Source organism: Triticum urartu, chromosome 3A (assembly GCF_056163025.1).
Source record: "Triticum urartu cultivar PI428250 chromosome 3A, HENAU_Tu73, whole genome shotgun sequence".
NCBI lineage: Eukaryota > Viridiplantae > Streptophyta > Magnoliopsida > Poales > Poaceae > Triticum > Triticum urartu.
The window spans coordinates 321,982,010-321,997,588 of NC_141875.1; positions in this window are offsets into that span (position 1 = coordinate 321,982,010).

Genomic DNA, 15,579 nt, shown 5'->3' on the forward strand with positions numbered 1-15,579 from the left:
CTGGAAGCATCGGTTAGTCCATTAAAAAAATATCAAGTATTTCATTTTTCTTGAGAGGATGATCAGGCAAAGCATTAAGTAATCGGAGAAGCCTCCCCCAAGCTTGTGGGAGACTCTCTTCTTCAATTTGCACAAAATTATATATTTCCCTAAAGGAAGCTTGTTTCTTATGAGCGGGGAAATATTTAGCAGAGAAGTAATAAATCATATCCTGGGGACTACGCACACAACCAGGATCAAGAGAATTAAACCATGTTTTAGCATCACCCTTTAATGAAAATGGAAACAACTTAAGGATAAAGTAATAGCGAGTTTTCTCATCATTAGTGAACAGGGTGGCTATATCATTTAATTTAGTAAGATGTGCCACAACAGTTTCACATTCGTAGCCATAAGAAGGATCAGATTCAACCAAAGTAATTAACTCAGGATTGACAGAGAAATCATAATCCTTATCAGAAATACAGATAGGTGAAGTAGCAAAAGCAGGGTCATGTTTCATTCTAGCATTCAAAGACTTTTCTTTCAGCTTAGCTAACAATTTCTTAAGATCATATCTATCATTGCAAGCTAAAAAGTCTCTAGCAGTTTCTTCATCCATAACATAACCCTCATGCATAATAGGCAATTCATATCTAGGGGGAGAATCTTCATCATCACTTTCATCGAGCATATACAGATAGGAGAATCTTTATCATTTTCAATAATTTCATTCTCTGTAACCCTAGCAAGTTGTTCATCAAGAAATTCACCTAATGGCACAATATTATCAAGCATAGAAGTAGTTTCATCATAAACATCGTGCATAGCATAAGTGGCATCATCAATAACATGCGACATATCAGAATGAATAGCAGGTGTAGGTGTCGCAAGTTTACTCAAAACAGAAGGTGAATCAAGTGCAGAGCTAGACGGCAGTTCCTTACCTCCCCTCGTAGTTGAGGGGAAAATCTTGGTTCTTTCATCTTTCAAGTTCTTCATAGTGATCAACAGATATAAATCCCAAGTGATTCAAAGAATAGAGCTATGCTCCCCGGCAACGGCGCCAGAAAATAGTCTTGATAACCCACAAGTATAGGCGATCGCAACAGTTTTCGAGGGAAGAGTATTCAACCCAAATTTATTGATTCGACACAAGGGGAGCCAAAGAATATTCTCAAGTATTAACAGTTGAGTTGTCAATTCAACCGCACCTGAAATACTTAATATCTGCAGCAAAGTATTTAGTAGCAAAGTAATATGGAAGTAACGGTAACGGTGGCAAAGGTAATAGTAATAGTTTTTGTAGTGATTGTAACAGTGGCAACGGAGAAGTAACTAAGCAAAGATCAATATGTGAAAAGCTCGTACGCAATGGATCAGTGATGGATAATTATGTCGGATGTGATTCCTCATGCAACAGTTATAACATAGGGTGACATGGAACTAGCTCCAGTTCATCAATGTAATGTAGGCATGTATTCGAATATAGTCATACGTGCTTTATGGAAAAGAACTTGCATGACATCTTTTGTCCTACCCTCCCGTGGCAGCAGGGTCCTATTGGAAACTAAGGGATATTAAGACCTCCTTTTAATAGAGTACCAAAAAGCATTAACACTTAGTGAATACATGAACTCCTCAAACTATAGTCATCACCGGGAGTGGTCCCGATCATTGTCACTTCGCGGTTACCGGATCATAACACAAAGTAGGTGACTATTGAGTTGCAAAATAGGATCAAGAACTCACATATATTCATGGAAGCATAATAGGTTCAGATCTGAAATCATGGCACTCGGGCCCTAGTGACAAGCATTAAGCATAGCAAAGTCATAGAAACATCAATCTCAGAACATAATGGATACTAGGGATCAAACCCTAACAAAACTAACTCAATTACATGATAAATCTCATCCAACCCATCACCGTCCAGCAAGCCTATGATGGAATTACTCACGCACGATGGTGAGCATCATGAAATTGGTGATGGAGGAAGGTTGATGGTGACGATGGTGATGGATTCCCCTCTCCGGAGCCCCAAACGAACTCCAGATCAGCCTACCGAGAGAGATTAGGGCTTGGCGGCGGCTCCGTATCGTAAAACACGATGAATCCATCTCCCTGATTTTTTTCCCCTGAACGTGAATGTATAGAGTTGGAGTTGAGGTCGGTGGAGCCTCAGGGGGCCCACGAGATAGGGGAGTGCACCCCAGGCGGGTGGGCGCGCCCCCCACCCTCATGGATAGGGTGTGGGCCCCTGGTGTTGATTCTTTCGCCAGTATTTTTTATAAATTCCAAAAATATTCTCTATGAAGTTTCAGGTCATTCCAAGAACTTTTATTTCTGCACAAAAATAACACCATGGCAATTCTGCTGAAAACAGCGTTAGTCAGGGTTAGTTCCATTCAAATCGTGCAAGTTAGAGTCCAAAACAAGGTCAAAAGTGTTTGGAAAAGCAGATACGATGGAGACGTATCAGTAAGCAAGGTTTTCTCACCCAGATTTTAATGGCCTCCTGCAAGGGCCGAGACAACAGAATTGGTAAAGCAATTGAAAGGATCAATACGGTTCACTAGAAGGGGGTGAATAGGCAACTACAAATTTTTAACTTTCCCTAAAAAATTAGGATTAGCAACAAATAGGTTGTGTAACAATGCAACTAGGTGAATGACCTACATGATGCTAGCAATAACAACAACACAAGCAAGCAAATCATAGAACACAAATAAAGCTTGCACAAAGTAAAGGTAAGAAGTAACCACAAGTGGAGCCGGGGGAGACGAGGATGTGTAACCGAAGTTCCTAACCTTTGAGGGGAAGTACATCTTCGTTGGAGCAGTTTGGAGGATGTCGGTGTCAAAACCGGCGGATCTCGGGTAGTGAGTCCCAAGTTGTGGATCTTGGATCAATGAGGAACAAGGGACGAAGGACACACTGTTTACCCAGGTTCGGGCCCTCTCTAAGAGGTAAAATCCTACGTCCTGCTTGATTATATTGAGGTGTATAGGATGATTACAGAGTCGATCTACCACAAGATAAGAGGAACTAAACCTTAAGCGAGTAGGATAATAGTTGTTGTTCTAGCGTCTATGTGCTAAACACTTTGGCTTATATAGACACCAGGGATACTAGGGTTACACATAGTCGGTTACGACAAGGGAATAAATATGTCAAATCTTCTATCTTGACTTGGAGAACACACCAAGGCACCAAAGATCTCCTATCAGGATACGAAGTTGCCTCGTAGTCCGGTCTTCTAGCAATTGTAGTGTGGCCCACCTGTTCGACCCATGAGAGATGAGGGAGTGGCCCAAGGATCTCCTGGTCCAGGTCTCCCTCAGTAGCCCCTGAAGTAGACTCCAATGTCGGGGTTCATAATTGCCGGCCACCCTGTGCGCCCCAAAGTCTTCGACTTGCGAGGAGAGTTCTTCACCCCTTTGATGTTTGGTTGTTTCAACAAATGGCCGCCGATAACCTCCTAATCCGCTAAGTTATTGTAGGACCCTCAATATTAATATTCATCTAGGGTTAAAGACAACCCTCGACTTCCGTGTGCTCGTCAGGAGACGAACAGTCCAGTGTTCTTTTATAGAAACGCCCCTCCGGAACCAGAAAGCGTACCTATTTAACTGGTCACGAGCATGATGGGTGGTTAATCCATCCCAAAGCAAGAAGCTAAGACCAAACAAAAGAAATGTCGGGTCAAATTGCCAGCGCCCCAAGTTCACCCTCACACCCTCATGGCCCTCTCCCAGGAGGCTGGGCTAGCTGCTCGGTTTCACGCCTCCAGCTAAGCAATCTCCAATCGCAAGGATATCTTGCTGTTGCAGATCTTGTATATGTCTGGACGGGATTAACATCTGTGAATGGTGAGGCTTTCACGGAGAAATTCCCTGCCCCAAGCAAGGAAGAGAGGGTATGTTTCGTGCCTTTCCTTCTAAGAGGTTTAGGCTTCCCCATTCATCCCTTCCTGAAGGGCTTGCTGGAATTTTATGGGATCCGGCTTCACCACCTCACCCCCGAATCTATATTGCACATCTCCGGCTTCGTCGCCCTTTGCGAGATGTTCTTGGGCTATGAGGTTCATTTCGAGTTATGGAGAAAATATTTTTGCCTCGTCCCCTGCACCCATGGGGGTCAATTTTTGAAGTAGGGAGAGCCGAGGGATGGCATATAGCCGAGACAGGGTATCCTATTGGGACCCTGAAGAGGGATTCTGAAGAGTGGACCTCGGAATGATTTTATATCGAAGACGTTCCCCTTTCTGAGCCAGTTCGGAGGGGCCTGCCCTAATATTCAGATGCTCCTCTAAAGAAGCGATTCAACTAGTGGCCGAAGGGCCCTTCTCAAGAACAAAGTGGTGAGGTGGTGTGTTTGGCCGCCAAGGTTCGGCTACTGACCCACAACAAGCTACCATGGTTGACACGATGGCTGCCACCATCGCTCGATGCATACAACCTCTTCAACAAAGGGTTTACCCCTTATGGTTCTACAACTGGACAAATGATGCGACATGTTACAAGCGGTAGAGGCCGGATAACCAGGCAGCGATGGCAGACATACTAGCCGATCTCTTCAAAGGAGAAGAGGAAGAATTTTCCCGTTTGAGGAACAGGGATGGCTATGCAAGCTATAATCCCATAGAGTGGATAAGTTCAACTTTTCTTTTCACAGTCTGGACATTACATCTGTATACTAACTGGATTTACTATTTTTTTCAAACAAAATTGGAGGCGCCAGGTCAAGACCATTAGCTGCCCCTCTCATCAACCAGAGAGACATTCCCACGACGAGGACCCAGGATTTCATGATGACCCGGAGACATCCATTGATTTTGAGGACAGGGTTTTTTTCAGGAACGCCTTGACATTACCAAGGTGGCTCTCATAGCTGATCATCCTAGGGTCCTTCCCTCTTCCGTTGTAAGTAGCAAGAAGGCCTCTTCTCGAACAGGGTATTTTCCTCGCGCCACCCCGAGTATGTTGACTTCTACTCACAATGGTCACTGTACCACACACTGAACACCAGGGGGAGCGGTGCCGAATGCGTCTGCACCGGCCAATAATGAAGCTTCCAAGTGTAAAGCAAAAGCGGGAGTTACTGATACGTCTCCATTGTATCTATAACTTTTGATTGTTCCATGCCAATATTCTATAACTTTTACATACTTTTGGAAACTTTTTATACTATTTTTGGGACTAACATATTGATCCAGTGTCCAGTGCCAGTTCCTGTTTGTTGCATGTTTTTTGTTTCGCAGAAAATCCATATCAAGCGGAGTCCAAACGGGATAAAAACTTACGGAGATTTTTTGGAATATATGATTTTGGGGAAAAAGAATCAACGTGAGACGATGCCCGAGGGGCCCACAAGGACGGAGGGCGCGCCCCTGGTCCTTGTGTCCACTCTATAAGGTGGTTGGCGCCCTTCTTCTGGCACAAGAAAGCTAATATCCGGATAAAATCGTGTTAAAATTTCAGCCCAATCGGAGTTACGGATCTCCAGGAATTTAAGAAACGGTGAAAGTCCAGAATCTGAGAGCGCAGAAACAGAAGGAAACAGAGAGAGAGAGAGAGAGATCCAATCTTGGAGGGGCTCCCGCCCCTCCATCGCCATGGAAGCCAAGGACTAGAGGCGGATGGTCAAGGAAGAAGAAGAAGAAGAGGGGCTCTCTCTCCCCCTCTCTCCCGGTGGCGCCAGAACGTCGCTGGGGCCATCACTGCAACGACAATCTACACCAACAACTTCCCCGCCGTAATCACCAACTCTCTCCCCCTCTATGCAGCGGTGTAACACCGCTTCTCCCCGCTGTAATCTCTACTTAAACATGGTGCTCAACGCTATATATTATTTCCCAATGATGTGTGGCTATCCTATGCTGTTTGAGTAGATCTGTTTTGTCCTATGGGTTAATTGATGATCGTGATTGGTTTGAGTTGTATGTTTTATTATTGGTGTTGTCCTATGGTGCTCTCCGTGTTGCACAAGCATGAGGGATCCCCGTTGTAGGGTTTGCAATATGTTCATGATTTTCCTATGGTGGGTGGCGTGAGTGACAGAAGCACATACCCGACTAAGTAGGTTGTTTGCGTATGGGAGTAAAGAGGACTTAATACCTTATAATGCTATGGTTGGGTTTTACCTTAATGATCTTTAGTAGTTGCGCATGCTTGCTAGAGTTCCAATCATAAGTGCATATGATCCAAGGAGAGAAAGTATGTTAGCTTATGCCTCACCCTCATATAAAATTGCAGTAATGAGTACCGGTCTAGTTATCGATTGCCTAGGGACAAATAACTTTCTCATGACAAAAAGCTCTCTACTAAAACTAACTTGGTTGTTACTTTATCTAAACATCCCCTAGCTTTTTATTTACATGCTCTTTATTATCTTGCAAACCTGTCCTACAACACCTACAAAGTACTTCTAGTTTCATACTTGTTCTAGGTAAAGCGAACGTAAAGTGTGCGTAGAGTTGTATCGGTGGTCGATAGAACTTGAGGGAATATCTGGTCTACCTTTAGCTACTCGTTGGGTTCAACACTCTTACTTATCAAAAGAGGCTACAACTGTGTAACGCCCTCGATGCGGCTATATCTCCCATGTGTCGAGGCACGACTTAGAGGCATAACCGCATTGAAAGCAATGTCGCAAGTGAGGTAATCTTCACACAACCCATGTAATACATAAGGGAAAGAGATACATAGTTGGCTTACAATCGCCACTTCACACAATTACATGAATAAAGCATTACAACATCCAAATACAATCAAGGTCCGACTACGGAACCAAAATAAAAGAAGAACCCCAAAAGCGACAAAGGTCCCCGATCGACCCCAACTGGGCTCCACTACTGATCAACTAGAACGAAACAACATAAAGGACAAGATCTTCATCGAGCTCCTCCTTGAGCTTGGTTGCGTCATCTGCACGGACTCATCGACACCTGCAAGCTGGTTTTGGAAGTATCTGTGAGTCACGGGGACTCAGCAATCTCGCACCCTCGCGATCAAAACTATTTAAGCTTATGGGTAAGGTAAAGGTATGAGGTGGAGCTGCAGCAAGCGACTAGCATATATGGTGGCTAACATATTCGCAAAAGACAGCGAGAAGAGAAGGCAAAGCACGGTCGAGAAACTATGATCAAGAAGTGATCCTAGAACAACCTACGTCAAGCATAACTCCAACACCGTGCTCACTTCCCGGACTCCGCCGGAAAGAGACCATCACGGTTACACACGCGGTTGATGCATTTCAATTAAGGTCAACTTCAGGTTTTCTACAACCGGACGTTAACAAATTCCCATATGCCCATAACCGCGGGCACGGCTTTCGTAAGTTCAAATCCCTGCAGGGGAGTCCCAACTTAGCCCATGACAAGCTCTCACGGTCAACGAAGGAATAGACCTCCTCCCGAGACATTCCGATCAGACTCGGTATCAAGGTTCTATAAGACATCCTCGACAATAGTAAAACAAGTCCAGCAAAGCCGCCCGATGTGCCGACATCCTGATGGGAGCTGCACATATCTCGTTCTCAGGGCAACACCGGATAGGTCAAGCTACGAGTAAAACCAGCCCTCAAGTTTCCCCGAGGTGGCCCCGCAGGCTGCCCATTTCGGACCAACACTTAGACAAGCACTGGCCCGGGGGGGTTAAAATAAAGATGACCCTTGGGCTGGCCTAACCCAAGGGAAAAAGAGGCTAGGTAGCGAATGGTAAAACCAAGGTTGGGCCTTGCTGGAGGAGTTTTATTCAAAGCGAACTGTCAAGGGGTTCCCATTATAACCCAACCGCGTAAGGAACGCAAAATCCGGGAACATAACACCGATATGACGGAAACTAGGGCGGCAAGAGTGGAACAAAACACCAGGCATAAGGCCGAGCCTTCCACCCTTTACCAAGTATATAGATGCATTAATTAAATAAGATATATTGTTATATCCCAACAAGTAAACATGTTCCAACAAGGAACAACATCTCCATGTTCCAACAAGGAACAAAATTCAATCTTCACCTGCAACTAACAACGCTATAAGAGGGGCTGAGCAAAGCGGTAACATAGCCAATTAACGGTTTGCTAGGACAAGGTGGGTTAGAGGCTTGGTTCAACAAAATGGGAGGCATGATAAGCAAGTGGTAGGTATCGCAGCATAGGCATAGCAAAAGAGCGAGCAACTAAGCAAGCAAAGATAGAAGTGATTTCGAGGGTATGATCATCTTGCCTGAGATCCCGCAAGGAAGAAGAACGAGTCCATGAAGAAGACAAACGGACGTAGACAAACGGGTCCTCACAAACACGACATTACCGGGACCAACCCGACGAAGCAAACACCGGAAAGAAGCACACAACATAGTAAACAACCAACACATGAACATGGTATGATATGCGGGATGCGGTATGCGATGCATATGCATGATTTGCAAGGGAATGAATGATCCTGGCCTCAACTTGGAAATCCAAGTGTGCCACTGGAAAGGTGAGGTGAAATCGCTTGAAAACGATATAAAGATCACCGGAATCGGAGTTACGGTTTGGAAATGGCAAGCGATTCAAATATGACACAGGTCTGCGATTTACAGCAAGTAGCCATCTAGATGCAACAAGATGAACATGCTACAGCACTCAAACATGACAACAAAATACATGGCAGGGATCCATTCATGATGCTTGACAAAAGACTAGCACTGAGCTACGGCCAATTCATCCATTAACAGGTTCAAACAAGCATGGCAAAAATGCATTTGGCAAACAGATCTCAGACTTAGTGAAATTAACACTTGTCTGGAATTTCAGATCAGGTAGCACACTTTGGAGCAAGAAAACTATATGCTACAGGAAACTTAACATGGCAAAGTAAAGCATGGCATGGAGCTACTCAAAGAGCTTAACAAAAGTCCCTTAGTGACCTTGAGCCAAAAGGGATCAGAAAATACATTTGCAAGCACGTGAACATGGCAAAAACATAATCAGTTCCCAGACTTAGTGAAAAACTGGAGCATGCTGAAACAGATATCAAGTAGGCATGTTTATGAGCTCGATGCACTCACTACAGAGCAAGGCATGACAATCTAAGCATACACCCATCGAGAATACACATTATACAAGCTAGACATGGCAAGAACACTAACATGGCATGCACGGATCAACTACAACATCCTCGGCAAAATCGCTAACAAGTTGACAATCTGCCCAGATTCACGAAATGGCAAAAGTAGAGCTCGATTGAATCAAGCTAGGGTGCTCCATAATTGCAAACAAAGACATGGATGGATAGATCACCACAAGATTAACAAATCATCCTTACTGATCATCCTCAAAAGAGGCACGGATCACTAGGAAACAACATGAACATATGGCATATTGAAATAAACACATCAAGGACTTAGTGGAAATGCTAAGTCCCTGAAATCAGCATTAACGAATGCACCACTTTGCAAGCTTGTGCTAGTCACCACACACATCACAAAAATACATGGGTTGCACCCCTGGATAGATGGCAAAACATGTAACAAAACTCATGAAGAGCTCAGGGGCATATCATGCACACATAAATCATGGCAAAAATGACAAATATCTAATTGGAGCAGCAGATCTGACAATTAACTCAAATAGCACTCTTCTAATAGCATTTCGGGCATCAAGATGAACTCAAATGAAAATGATGCAATGAGATGAAATGATGTACTCTCTGAGACGAACATTTTGATATGCTATATGCCCAAAACGGAGCTATGGATGCGGAGATATAGCATGAACAAGAATGCAAAATATCTAGGGTTTCGGGCAAAAAGTCAACCCGATCTATTCTCAGATCCAGATCCGCACGCTTTACGAGGTTTGCCGGAGGAGCACTGTTCACCGGAGCTATATGGGGAGGCGCGTTGGCCGGAGACGACGAGGGAGGCCGGAGTCGACGAGGGCGGTGACCGCGACGTGGGGCGGCGGCGAGGTCTGGCCGCGTCGGGCGGTGGCCGGCGCCGAGCTCTAAGCTCGCCGGCGAGACGGCGCGGCGGCGCGGCGAGCAACTCCGGCGTCGGGGTGGCGCGCCTGGAGCGAGGAGCGGCAGGGAGGATCCGGGCCGCGGGGGCCTCCCGCGGGCTCGGGCGGGCCGGCGCGGCGGCGGCGATGTGGGCGCTCGCTCGGGACACGTGGCGGCGGTTGATTGGCGGTGGTGGATCGGGCGGACGTGTCCGGTCCGGTTCGGACACGTCCGGCGGCGAGGGGAGCTGAGTTTAGGGTTTCGGGGGAGAAGGAGATCCGGATTTCGGAGGGGTTCACATATATATAGGTAGAGGGAGCTAGGAGAGTCCAAATGAGGTGCGGTTTTCGGCCACGTGATCGTGATCGAACGACCGAGATGATGGAGGAGGTTTAGGTGGGTTTTGGGCCAAAATGGAAGGGTGTTGGGCTGCAACACACACGAGGCCTTTACGGTCCCTCGGTTAACCGTTGGAGTATCAAACGAAGTCCAAATGGTATGAAACTTGACAAGCGATCTACCGGTAGTAAACCAAGGCCGCTTGGCAAGTCTCGGTCCAATCCGGAAATGTTTAATCCCCACACATGAAAAGAAGTTAGAAATGACCACCGGAGGAGAACGGAGCGCCAGAATGAAAAACGGACAACGAGGAAAATGCTCAGATGCATGAGACGAACACGTATGCAAATGAAATGCACATGATGACATGATATGCAATGCATGACACGCAAGCAAAGACAAGGCAACAACAACGAAAAACTAGAGGACACCTGGCACATCGGTCTCGGGGCGTTACAACACTCCACCACTACGAGAGGATCTCGTCCCGAGATCTAGAATGGCACCGGAGGAACAACGGAAGAGAAAGAGAAGAGGTAAAACTAAGTTGCTCCTTTAACAAACGAGTGAAACCAAAGAACCTTGCGAGGTTGAGCAAATTCGAGAAAGGAATACGACGAAGGTGAATGAAGTTGAAAACACTCCGTTAGAAAAGAGAAACAAGGAAGAACGAATTCTGACAGCACTCCGGTTGAAAAGAGCTTGATCAGAGGACACGACACTCCGGTTAAATGGATAGGTATGAAAAGAACACTATCCAAGATGATGAGAGAAAAGAGCAACATAACCATGACTCCGGAACAAAAGAATAGAATGGAATGGAATGGGCGAAGGGAAACAGGATCTTGAGGGAGCACGCTTACAACAAATGCTAGAACGGAGTTGTTGGAAAACCAACAACGGAAAGGATAAGCTTGATATGGTCTTATGGAATACATCTCTGATTATGAGGTGACAACCTGCCACTCACGGGAAAATAATTGGATTGGTATGAACGAGGAGACGAGAAAACTTATTTCACCGGGAGGATAAATGGAGAACTTGGGTCATTGGTAAGCACCATAATAGCAACAATCCTCAGGGAAGGCTTTAGGTGAAATATATCCAAAGATAACTCCAAAGAAGAGGTTGATGGATTTAAAATACCTCATTCTTAACAACATGTGCAACATGAAACATGAACTCAATTATCAAGAATGACATAATACCACCTCCAATGATATGATAGAAAGAATGCACTCCGAATTACAATATGAAGAAAGCTTGAGTTCCTTAGAAAAGAATCTGGATGAACACTTCGAGAAGGAATTAAATTCTTGATGAACCCTCATGTAGAACCTTCATGAAGAACTCCGGTAAACAAAAAGAATGATCAAACGAAAGAAAGAGAAGTTGAAAATACAAGGAGAATCCTTGTAATGATTTAGATGTATCTCCGTGATGATATAATTGCGAGAGCTTGGAACTCCGGAAAAAAGATAAGATGAACAATCCGGATCAAGAATTTGGATGAACCTCCGTAATAAGGAATTAACCATATAGGTGAATCAAGAATAAGAATTACATTATGCTAATCCTTCACCAATTAAATTGATGACAATCAACGGATTTTACATATCACTTATTCTCGTAAAAGATCAAGAGAGATATAACATAAACTTGGAAAGGTCTTCAACGAACCACCGATAGAATTGAAACAATGAATGAATTGATATGATAAACAAGGAAGAGAAATCTTGAACGAACCACCGTAAGAATTGAACAACAAATGAAGTACAAGGATGAATCACCATTAAGAATGAGCAAATGAACGAACATACTTGAGACAATCTAGATACATGAGAACGAAGAGATCACGAACTGATTAGAGATCACTTGAATGATGCACCGGTAAGATTGGAGAATGATAACTGAAAACTGAGAATGAATAATATTTGAAAAGATGGCCTTCGGAGGAAAGAAATGGAAAACAACTCATGAAATGCTCCGGATGGGTGGAAAGAATTCTCACAATCAAAACAATTATGAGAGGATGGCAACAAGCTAGCACCATGAATCTTGAAGAGAATGGAGCAAGATTAAAGAGAAACTCTTCTTCGGTCTTCAAATGCAGAGAATGACGACGAGAAACACCACCATGACTTATTTAGACACTCTGGAAGAATGAAAACAAAGACGTTGAGCCAACGATGAAAAGAATTTGAAAATGATTTTGGAGAAGACATTTGACTGATGATAAATCATTCTTACGTCAAACTTCAAAAAGAAATTTGAGGATAGCTCCGAGAAATAAGAAGAGTCAGGTAAGATCCTAGGAAAAGACCTGTGGGTTAGGGCCCACTCAAAAGAAAACATCGTTGAAGGATTTACAAGAGAGAAAGCACCGATTGAATTAAATGGCTTGAATAAGATAGCATTCCCGAAAGATCTTGAAAGAATGAGAATAAACTCCAACATCTTCTGAGGTATCTTCAGCACTCCGGAACAATAGAATAGCGAGCAGTGAAAGATTATGAGGTGCACCGGCATGAGAAGGTATTTGAAACGAGGAAAAAGGATATGATCAACACCAAAAGCTTGAATTGAATCCACCGGAGAAGAAAAGAATGGAGAAAGAAGAACGAGTAGAGCATCTTCATGAGAAACACCGGGTAAAACATGAAGGAAAAAGAATGGAGAGACTTCCATCAATAAAATGGATACTTGAATAAGAAATCTGGTTCCTTGAAGAAAAAGGGTGGGAGGGAGGGAAAACAAAGGCAATTTGGGATGGATAAAAAAAATAAACAACGTTGAGAGCTTAGGTTGAATCTTGCGGATGTTGAAAATGGACGGATCCGCTTGAAGAGAAGCACACCGGTTGAAAAGGATTGGCAAGACAATCTCGATGATCAAGAAGGTAGTATTCACATAGGAATATGAGAACGCCACTTAGACAAGGGATGGAATCAACATTTGTCTTCGAAGCAACTCGAATACCACAACTCAAAAAAAAAACAAAGGGTTGGCTTGCAGAATAAGACGGAACAAACATATGATAGAGATTTCGTCCGAAGTTTTCGTGGTGGGGCCTACACGGGCTCGATCGTACAACACCATCATGCACAAGGCAGTGCACATGACATACGAAGCGTCCCCGAGTCGGCATAGCCAAGGACTCTTTAAGACACAACGAGACCACTGTAAAACCGACCGTGAATAGGCGGACCACTAGATGTCGAACCCCAATTTCATATCATACATCTGTCGAAAAGATATCCTAAGAGCTACTTGAATTCCCACCTATGAAACTCCTGAAACTTTCCGGTTATGCAATTAGGTGTTGGGGATACAGGGGAAGCATAATATCTCACCCAAAACTAGCAAATCCTACATCCAGCTGTATCCATCCTTCAACACATAACCAAGAAACCTTCAGAAATCATCTACCTCAACCTTCGAAAAGCATCCGTTATACAAGTTATGGCAATACTCCCGAACTCCCGCCCCATTACTGGGTGGCGTCGAGGTTATCTCACCAACGAAATGCATAAAAGAGATTTTCGATGTCAGCGTACTAAACTCAGGTATTCCAGAACTGCAACGATAAAATTGTGACGACAACACCTCAGAGCTCAACTCCCCGGGACACTGCCACAACCCCTAAATGTCAGGAGGCACCAAGAACAATGTTCTCGTCACAAATCGATCGGAACGATTTCAAGATACCCGCGTGATCCTAAAAAAAATTTAGTGAAATATGAGAAGAGAAGAGTCAAAACTCTACGTCAGGATGCCTCACCAGAGCGACGAAGGGACTGAGGAGTAAAACGAATTCCTAAACTCTCCAATATATAATTCCTAAATGACTCAAAACATTTTTTTCTAGACTCAACAACGGCTGCTAAAAACGATCAAGCAGTGGGGGCTCCCAAGGTCGGGGAAGGCTCTGATTACCAACTTGTAACGCCCTCGATGCGGCTATATCTCCCACGTGTCGAGGCACGACTTAGAGGCATAACCGCATTGAAAGCAATGTCGCAAGTGAGGTAATCTTCACACAACCCATGTAATACATAAGGGAAAGAGATACATAGTTGGCTTACAATCGCCACTTCACACAATTACATGAATAAAGCATTACAACATCCAAATGCAATCAAGGTCCGACTACGGAACCAAAATAAAAGAAGAACCCCAAAAGCGACAAAGGTCCCTGATCGACCCCAACTGGGCTCCACTACTGATCAACTAGAACGAAACAACACAAAGGACAAGATCTTCATCGAGCTCCTCCTTGAGCTTGGTTGCGTCATCTGCACGGACTCATCGGCACCTGCAAGCTGGTTTTGGAAGTATCTGTGAGTCACGGGGACTCAGCAATCTCGCACCCTCGCGATCAAAACTATTTAAGCTTATGGGTAAGGTAAAGGTATGAGGTGGAGCTGCAGCAAGCAACTAGAATATATGGTGGCTAACATATTCGCAAAAGACAGCGAGAAGAGAAGGCAAAGCGTGGTCAAGAAACTATGATCAAGAAGTGATCCTAGAACAACCTACGTCAAGCATAACTCCAACAGCGTGTTCACTTCCCGGACTCCGCCGGAAAGAGACCATCACGGTTACACACGCGGTTGATGCATTTTAATTAAGGTCAACTTCAGGTTTTCTACAACCGGAGATTAACAAATTCCCATCTGCCCATAACCGCGGGCACGGCTTTCGAAAGTTCAAATCCCTGCAGGGGAGTCCCAACTTAGCCCATGACAAGCTCTCACGGTCAACGAAGGAATAGACCTCCTCCCGAGACATTCCGATCAGACTCGGTATCCCGGTTCTACAAGACATCCTCGACAATGGTAAAACAAGTCCAGCAAAGCCGCCTGATGTGCCGACATCCTGATGGGAGCTGCACATATCTCGTTCTCAGGGCAACACCGGATAGGTCAAGCTACAAGTAAAACCAGCCCTCAAGTTTCCCCAAGGTGGCCCCGCAGGCTGCCCATTTCGGACCAACACTTAGACAAGCACTGGCCCGGGGGTGTTAAAATAAAGATGACCCTTGGGCTGGCCTAACCCAAGGGAAAAAGAGGCTAGGTGGAGAATGGTAAAACCAAGGTTGGGCCTTGCTGGATGAGTTTTATTCAAAGCGAACTGTCAAGGGGTTCCCATTATAACCCAACCGCGTAAGGAACGCAAAATCCGGGAACATAACACCGATATGACGGAAACTAGGGCGGCAAGAGTGGAACAAAACACCAGGCATAAGGCCGAGCCTTCCACCCTTTACCAAGTAT